Source organism: Mastomys coucha, unplaced genomic scaffold, assembly GCF_008632895.1.
Source record: "Mastomys coucha isolate ucsf_1 unplaced genomic scaffold, UCSF_Mcou_1 pScaffold12, whole genome shotgun sequence".
In the NCBI taxonomy this organism is placed as follows: Eukaryota; Metazoa; Chordata; class Mammalia; order Rodentia; family Muridae; genus Mastomys; species Mastomys coucha.
Window position 1 is genome coordinate 62,437,647 of NW_022196894.1, and position 7,425 is coordinate 62,445,071.

Below are 7,425 nucleotides of genomic sequence, written 5' to 3' on the forward strand. Positions count from 1 at the left end.
GCTGTTTCCACTTAGTGTTGCTTCTATGTGCTTAGGGCTGACTACCTGGGACTAGGTAAGCTGTCAGATGACTCATACAAGAAAGGACGGATTCCACCTCATCTTTCCTACAGTTTTGCTTCCCTGACTTCTTTGTTACAGAGATGTCTAATGCTGTGGGTCCCTAAGACTGTTGAACTTCTGCAGTGGAAACTAGACTATATGAGTTTTCTTAACTTGATAAATAAGCGCTTTGTTTTCTCAGGTATCCCAGGCCGGCTACCTGCTGCTTCCTTTGGTCTCCTCTGGGTATTTTGCTGTTCTCTGTGCTTCTCAGGTTATTTGTTAAAGATCTTCTAATTGTAGATTCACTGGACTTTCAAGAGAGCGTGATATTGTCTGTGTATTTGGTGCGGAATTTTGAAGTTTCATGTAAATGCTGGTGTCTTATCAAGGCATCTAGAGGAGATTAGCTCAGTCAGCCGAGCAAAATACTCAGTGCACACTTCAGAGTAGAATCACCTCTGTGTTAACCAAGAATGTCCTCGCTTTACTGCTTTTTCTCAGCACCACAGCCACTGTCTATGTTTTCTGCCTTTTGTGTCTTAGAGTTAGAGAAGAGTATGTTCTACTTCTACTTCTTGGAGGGAAGAGTTCCTCAGTTTGCTTCTGCAGGCAAAGATTTATATTTTTACTTTCTTTTTCTTTTCTTTTCTTTTTTTTTTTAGTCATTATTTGGCTATCATCCTTTTTCCTCTGTAAGTCTTTAGAATGAATTTTCTGGCTACATTAGTGTGTAGTGTTCATAATCAATCATTCCATAATCAATATAATAATGGTTGAGAAACTTAGAACAGATGGATCTCAGCATTAAAATTCCCGGCTTGAGTGCAAGGGACATTGACAGTGTCTTTTAAGTTAAAGTAATCGAGCTGACTTTTTATAAGAACACCTGTTTGTGCAGGTTTTTGTGTTGTCAGTTTCCTGTTTGTATGGGTCCCATTCTTCTTAGCCTCTTCTTTTCTTCCTCTCTTTCTCCACATTTACTTTGTTTTCTGCCTATTTTTCTTTATCAGGCACACTGTGTAACTTTTCATAAAACAGGTCTGTCCAATTAGAAATATACAAAGGGAATTCTGGTAAGTTTAAACATGTACGTGAATGATAATTAAAGAGGAGTTCTGTGATTTGGGTTTATCTTCTGACTTATATCCAGATGAGTCCTCTAATATGTGGAGGAGTTGCCACAAGCTCTCTAAGTCTGTAATAGCATTGAGTTCTGAGATCATCATGGGAGAAGGGAAAAGCCAGGCAGAGGAGAGGTAACAGGGTCTGCCACATTTCCCTGAACACAGCAGCCTCCACTGATGTGTGGTGAGCTAAAGCTGTTCTCACAGACACATCTAGTGTGACTTCACTGAACCATACACTGACTGTGAGAGATTTTCTGCTCATGATATTTACAATATGGAGGTATGAACACATTTTGAGCCCAGGAGGTCTGTGCTTCTAATGTCATAGATGGAACATATTAGCTATAGAAATTTTCTGCAGGCTCCGGGAACCCGGGCTCTCAGAAGCCCATTTCTTCTGGGCTCAAACCCCAAGTGGTTGAAAGCAAGGATGACCCCGGGCTGAAAAGTCCTGATTTTCAGGCTTAGGCTGCAGGTAACCCTCCGTGTGGCTGGGTTATAGGGACAGCCAAGGACTCAGGCTGAGGATCCACAGACTTGAGGGCTCATTCCCGTTATGCCTGGCTTTTCCAGTCATCCGACGGTGGCGCTGTGTCTTGCTGGTATGAGTGGCACTTGGAGGTTTCTTGGTGGAGTCCTGTGCCCGCCGAGGGTGTTTCCTCTTGACCTTCTTCCGACTGTGTGCATGCAGTGTAGCTGTGAGGGAGGAGATGCGCTGGGAGAGCAGGGGGTCTTTGGACTTCCTGAGCAAGGCTTTTGTTGGCTTTTCCATGGATGACATCTCCTCCTCCTGGGACCTGTCCTGATCTCCTTGCTCAGGCATGGACAGACCTAGCAGCCGGGCCCCCGAGAGGTCCAGGTCACTGATGGTGGTCACGGTGACTGTGTGATTGGGTTGGTCATACTGCACCGACTCAGTCTTTGTGGTCACCAGCCGCTCCAGTTCATCTGCCTCCTCTAGTGCCTCCTCTTTCTGCCAGCATCTTCAGATATTCCTGGTGGCACTCTTCCCTAAGCTTCTTCTGGCTCTTGCTTAAGCCGCTGGTTTATCTCCTCAATGGCTGCCTTCTTGCGCTCTACCTTCCGCTTGTGGAAGCCTGTCAGGTACTCCCTGATTGGCAGAACCTAGGAGTGGCCCCACCTTCCTCTAAAAATTTTAATATACACAACCGGTACTATCTTCACCTTGTTAAGATACTGAGCACTTCATTTTTAAGAATAAATATCCATCACAGTGAAATTCAGTCAACTATTTACTTACAAACATTTATTGTCTCTTCTTTTAGAAACAGCTGGAGTCAGCAGGTGTTGTCTAGTTTATATTTTTTCTACCTTAGTTTATAATAACAGATCTTACTCTAAGAAATTCTACTTTATAAAATTCTGTGGATCTATATTCTATTCCAAGTTTCCTGTAACCTCAACTTTTTCTTTTGTTCAAACTCTGCTTTAATCTTCATCTAGAAATATGGTACCTGCTTTGTGAATAGCTGTAAGATTTATTGATTTATGTAGATACTGACTCTATTTTTAATTTAATTTGAGAGAGAGAGAGAAGAGAGAGAGAAGAGAGAGAAGAGAGGAGAGAAGAGAGGGGTGAGAGAGAGAAAGAGAGGAGAGAAAGAGAGAAGAGAGAAAAGAGAGGAGAGAGAAAAGAGAGAGAGAAGAGAGAGAGAAATGTAGGAGAAATGTAGGCACCAGAAGTCAAATTCTGGCCTTGTTCTTCAGATATCCTTCTTGGTTTCTGAGAAAGGATCTCGACGTGGCCTAGGCCTCCCTGAATCAGCACTGGCTGGCCAGGAAGCCAAAATGTGCAGTTGTCTACAGCTCTCAGACAATGGGAGTGCTCCTTCTTATGACTGGCTTTTTCCTGGTATATTTTGTGTGTGTGTGTGTGTGTGTGTGTGCGCGTGTGTGTGTGTTGTGTGTATATGTGTGTGTTGTGTGTGTGTTGTGTGTATGTGTGTGTATGTGTGTGTTGTGTGTATATGTGTGTTGTGAGTGTGTGTTGTGTGTGCGAGTGTGTATGTGTGTGTGCATGTGTGTGGTGTTGCATGGTTGTGTGTTGTGTGGCAAGTGTGTATGTGTGTGTTGGATATTCATGGTGGTTGAACTGAGGTCCTTATGCCTACATTTGCAAATACCTTAGTCACTGAACCATCTCCTCTGCTTTTGTAGTTGTTTCTTGATCATTTATTATATTACAAATATTAGTGTAATTATTGTAGATACCCAAGAAGTAAGTTTGTAAAGAAAAATAGTATCATATCGCAGTTTTAATCTTCTGAGAGCACCTCGTAATGCCCAACACCTTCAGAGCAGTGGTTCTGAGAGGGCAGGCTGTGGACTGATAGCATCACCGAGTCTAGTACCTGCAGAACATTAAGAATCAGAAGGTTTGAGAAATGGAGCCAGTAGATGGTAGTTCCACAAGCCCCCCAGTTACTTCTAACAGCAGCTAAAATTTGGAAAATGCTCTTGAAGCGTTCAGAAAATATTTATTGAATGGATAAAGGCACAATAGAATGATGAATACGTTTGATTTTAAGTAAAATATGACAATGTAATTATCTTTGCTGCTGAAGCAATGGTGATGAGATTTGGGGATTATGGAACACCTGAATCGATCGTGATGAGAACAGTGATACCCTCCACTTCTCAGTCATGCTTCCGGAGTGCTGCCTTTGGAAACACATGAAGCATGAAGGTAGCAATTTGTCATGCCTGTTTACAAATACATCACACAGAGAGGAGAGACAATCATGGAGTTCATTTGATTTTTTTCCCAGTGTAAAAAATATTTCTGAATTGAGCATACATGCAACTCATATAAATTCTTTTAGAATGGGGATTTCTATGTGGGTTTCCAGTTTCTGAATTTCTAACAAGCTCTGGATGGATGTCATTGTTGCTGGGGTTACTTTACTAGGAAAAGGGTTATAACATACACGGGTTTGAATTTTACAGGCCCACTCAAACAACCGGGTAAATACGGATGGAACATCACCTGTGAAGTATGAACGAGGCATAAACATTCACATTTGTGCCCGGCTGTAAAAGGTTGTTTACTAGTCAATTAAAAATCAACAACACAAATTAAAACAAGTGCCAGTACATTGTGGCTTCATGTTCCTGCAGTTTCTGCAGACTGGGATGTAAGTGGTTAACCCTTCTTTCATGTCTTCGCTTGGACTGAGAAAGCAATAAAATCGAGTTCTGCTGGCAACAGTTTTACAGCCTCTGTAATTTTAGCTTCAGTGTCTGCTGTTGACCCGCAGCAGCTCAAATCACAGGTGCAACTTTCTGAAAATGGAGCCTGTCTCCTGGCACCACCCTGATTGCCAGCTACCCCTAGGAAAGGAAGAAAGCTTACAACCCACAGGCTGAGTACATTTGTTTTCTATATTGTATCTTAAGGGCTTCTTGTCCCAGAGACCCATTTATCTTACGGAATTTGGAGCTCAGCACCAGACATTTAACTAATTCATCTATTGTTCAGGGCTATGTTGTGGGTATCGTTGATTTGCTGAAGAGTTTAGTTCGCTTATCACATGATAGTTAACAACTATGAAAAACTAGTTGTTTAAAGTATATAATATAACCGGACAGACCTTCTCTTCAGTTCATGTATCAGAAGACAACCAATAAACTCTTTTTATTGTTTGCCAAAGGAGAGTTAGTATTCATAGAGATGAATTTCTGAGTGTCTGTCAGGTCATATTCTGAAGAGTTTTTTTTTGGGAATTTCTGACATTTGAATATAACAACTAAATAGTCAAAGTAAAATATAGTGATTCCTGTAAAAAATACATACTTCAAATCCAAAGAATCATCACAGTATTATCTCTAGAGAATATTTTGAATGACAGTGGTTTAAAAAGGGTAAGACATGTAGATACTATGAATATGTATATATATTCATTGATACATATATGTATATATATGTATCGATGAAATTGTGAAAGTACAGAAAAGTAAATGCAATTTTCTGGATCTTAGGTCCTGACAGGTTTTGTGAACAGAGAAAATATAAAGTATTTTAGAAGTGATTTTGTACCTAGGATCCATAATTAATAAGCTGATTATTCTTGAGTGTTAGTATATGTTAGATTGTTTCATAAGATTTTTATTCTAAGAGCTTGAATTCATTTTTCTGTTATGTATTATTAGAAATTAAGTCTGGAGGCCAGGGTTAATTAATATGGGCTCTGATAATAATTTGGTGTACATTAAGTAAATGCTTCCATAAGGAGTCAATGTGTAATATTTATATTAGACAGCTATATTAATAAATAATTTACCACCATGCTCTAGGGACAGATGTATGAGAGCAGCTTAATATGAAAGCTCCTATATTTTGTGGAGAATTGGCATTCATGTGTTATTTTCTACAATTAAATTTAAAATTGAAAATGAGCATAAGGATAGTCATGTTATTTTCTTTATGTTTTAAAAAATATATTAACTTTTCTTTCTTATTTCTTTTTTTTTATTTTGAGATAGACTCATACTCTGAAGCCCAAATTTGCTTAAAACTCTCTGAGTAGCACAGGCTGGCCTTGACTGCCCCAGGTGTGCGAGTGCGGGGCTGCAGGTATCAATGGTCCCTAAGGGATTTGAGCATATTGTCAATGCGCTTTAGAAGATGTTTTCTTTTAGGAGTGTTTTATTGACACTGTATTCTTAAATATCTTGTTTCCCATGCATTGAGTTTTTATCCTGAACCATTCAAACATTACTTTAATTTAGTTTCCTTTATTTAATAAACACTTCCAAAATTTTTTTATTTGTACTCCCAAATTGAGTTAATATCTTATTCTCCAATGGTTTCCCAATAGCATATGAATTATTACTTATTAGTAGGTATTCATTTTTTGGTTAAATATAATTAGACTATTTGTATATTTATTATCAGAAAGATTGCTATTCACATTTTGTTTGTATTTACTTTCTTTTTTTTAAGACTTATTTATTATTATACATAAGTACGCTGTAGCTGACTTCAGACACACCAGAAGAAGGCGTCAGATCTCATTACGGGTGGTTGTGAGCCACCATGTGGTTGCTGGGATTTGAACTCAGTACCTCCAGAAGAGCAGTCAGTGCTCTTACCTGCTGAGCCATCTCGCCAGCAGCTTATAGCCTTGGTTGTCTTCAAACTCTCTGTAGAGCAAACTATGACTTGAACCCTCAATCTTCCGTCTCAGCTTTCCAAGTGTGTGCCATCATGCATGGCTCTCTCTACTCTCTTAACCTGGACACGTGTGATATGACACAATGCTGTTGCTTTTCTTTTCTTCTTTTGAAGCATGTTGTTGGTCTTATTTTCAGTGTTTCTTAACCATAAAATTCAAGTATCTGGTTTTTTTTTTTTGGGAATATAATGTATAAAATAAAAATTTGTTTTGTATATTTTAAGTAACAGCAATGGTAATATTTGTCTCATAATAGATCCGTAAATGTCAGCATATTTAAATTAAAAATGTGTAAGTTCAAAGTGTAGCTATAGATCTAATAAGTATTTTAAGGGATTAAATGATTGGTCATTCAAAATTAAATGAAAAAACATTATATGTTTATGTTCTTGATGTAATTATTTTGTTTCATAAATTTATTATTTATGCTTTACTTCATATGCTTTTTCTTAAGTTGTGAATTAATTTAGCATCACCATGTGTTTCCTTCTATTGGTTAATAAGAGGAATAACCAAATTCACTTTGTTAATAAAATGTTTTTCCCCAATAGGTACGATCCTGTGTAAAGAGGAACATATCTCTTATTTCTTCTTATTCTTTGTGTGCAGAAGTCCTGGCATCTAGTAAGCATTAAAATGTCATTTGCTTGATTAGAAATTCCATAGAAAATCCACAAAAGACATAGCCAGTTATTTGAAGTTACAGGACCTCTCTGAGTTCTCTTCTATAAAGGGCCTCTCTGAGTTCTCTTCTATAAAGATTTGCTTCCCTAAGTTTTATTTTTATAGAGAGTGGGTCAGGATGGAGCTGAAAGGGACTCAATCTGACTTCAAGGCCTCTCGGTGGACACTCCAATGAAACAGACATTGAAACATGAACTCCAATCATCTTTCCCCTGTTTACACTACCAACTTCTCTTTGTACAGTAATGACATACTAAGAAATGGAAATGTTTCTCAATGGGAACTTGATTAACATGGCCTGTTTGCTGTGTGAAGAGGCTGTTGTCCCTGGAAGAACAGTTCCCAGTTGATATCCTGTGCCAGTGTTTCTCAAC

At 38.6% G+C, this 7,425-nt stretch overlaps 1 pseudogene; it reads right to left on the reverse strand.

The window, feature by feature from the left end:
- Positions 1–1,668: 1,668 nt before the first annotated feature.
- LOC116083489 lies at positions 1,669–6,296 on the reverse strand (annotated as a pseudogene).
- Positions 6,297–7,425: the final 1,129 nt, after the last annotated feature.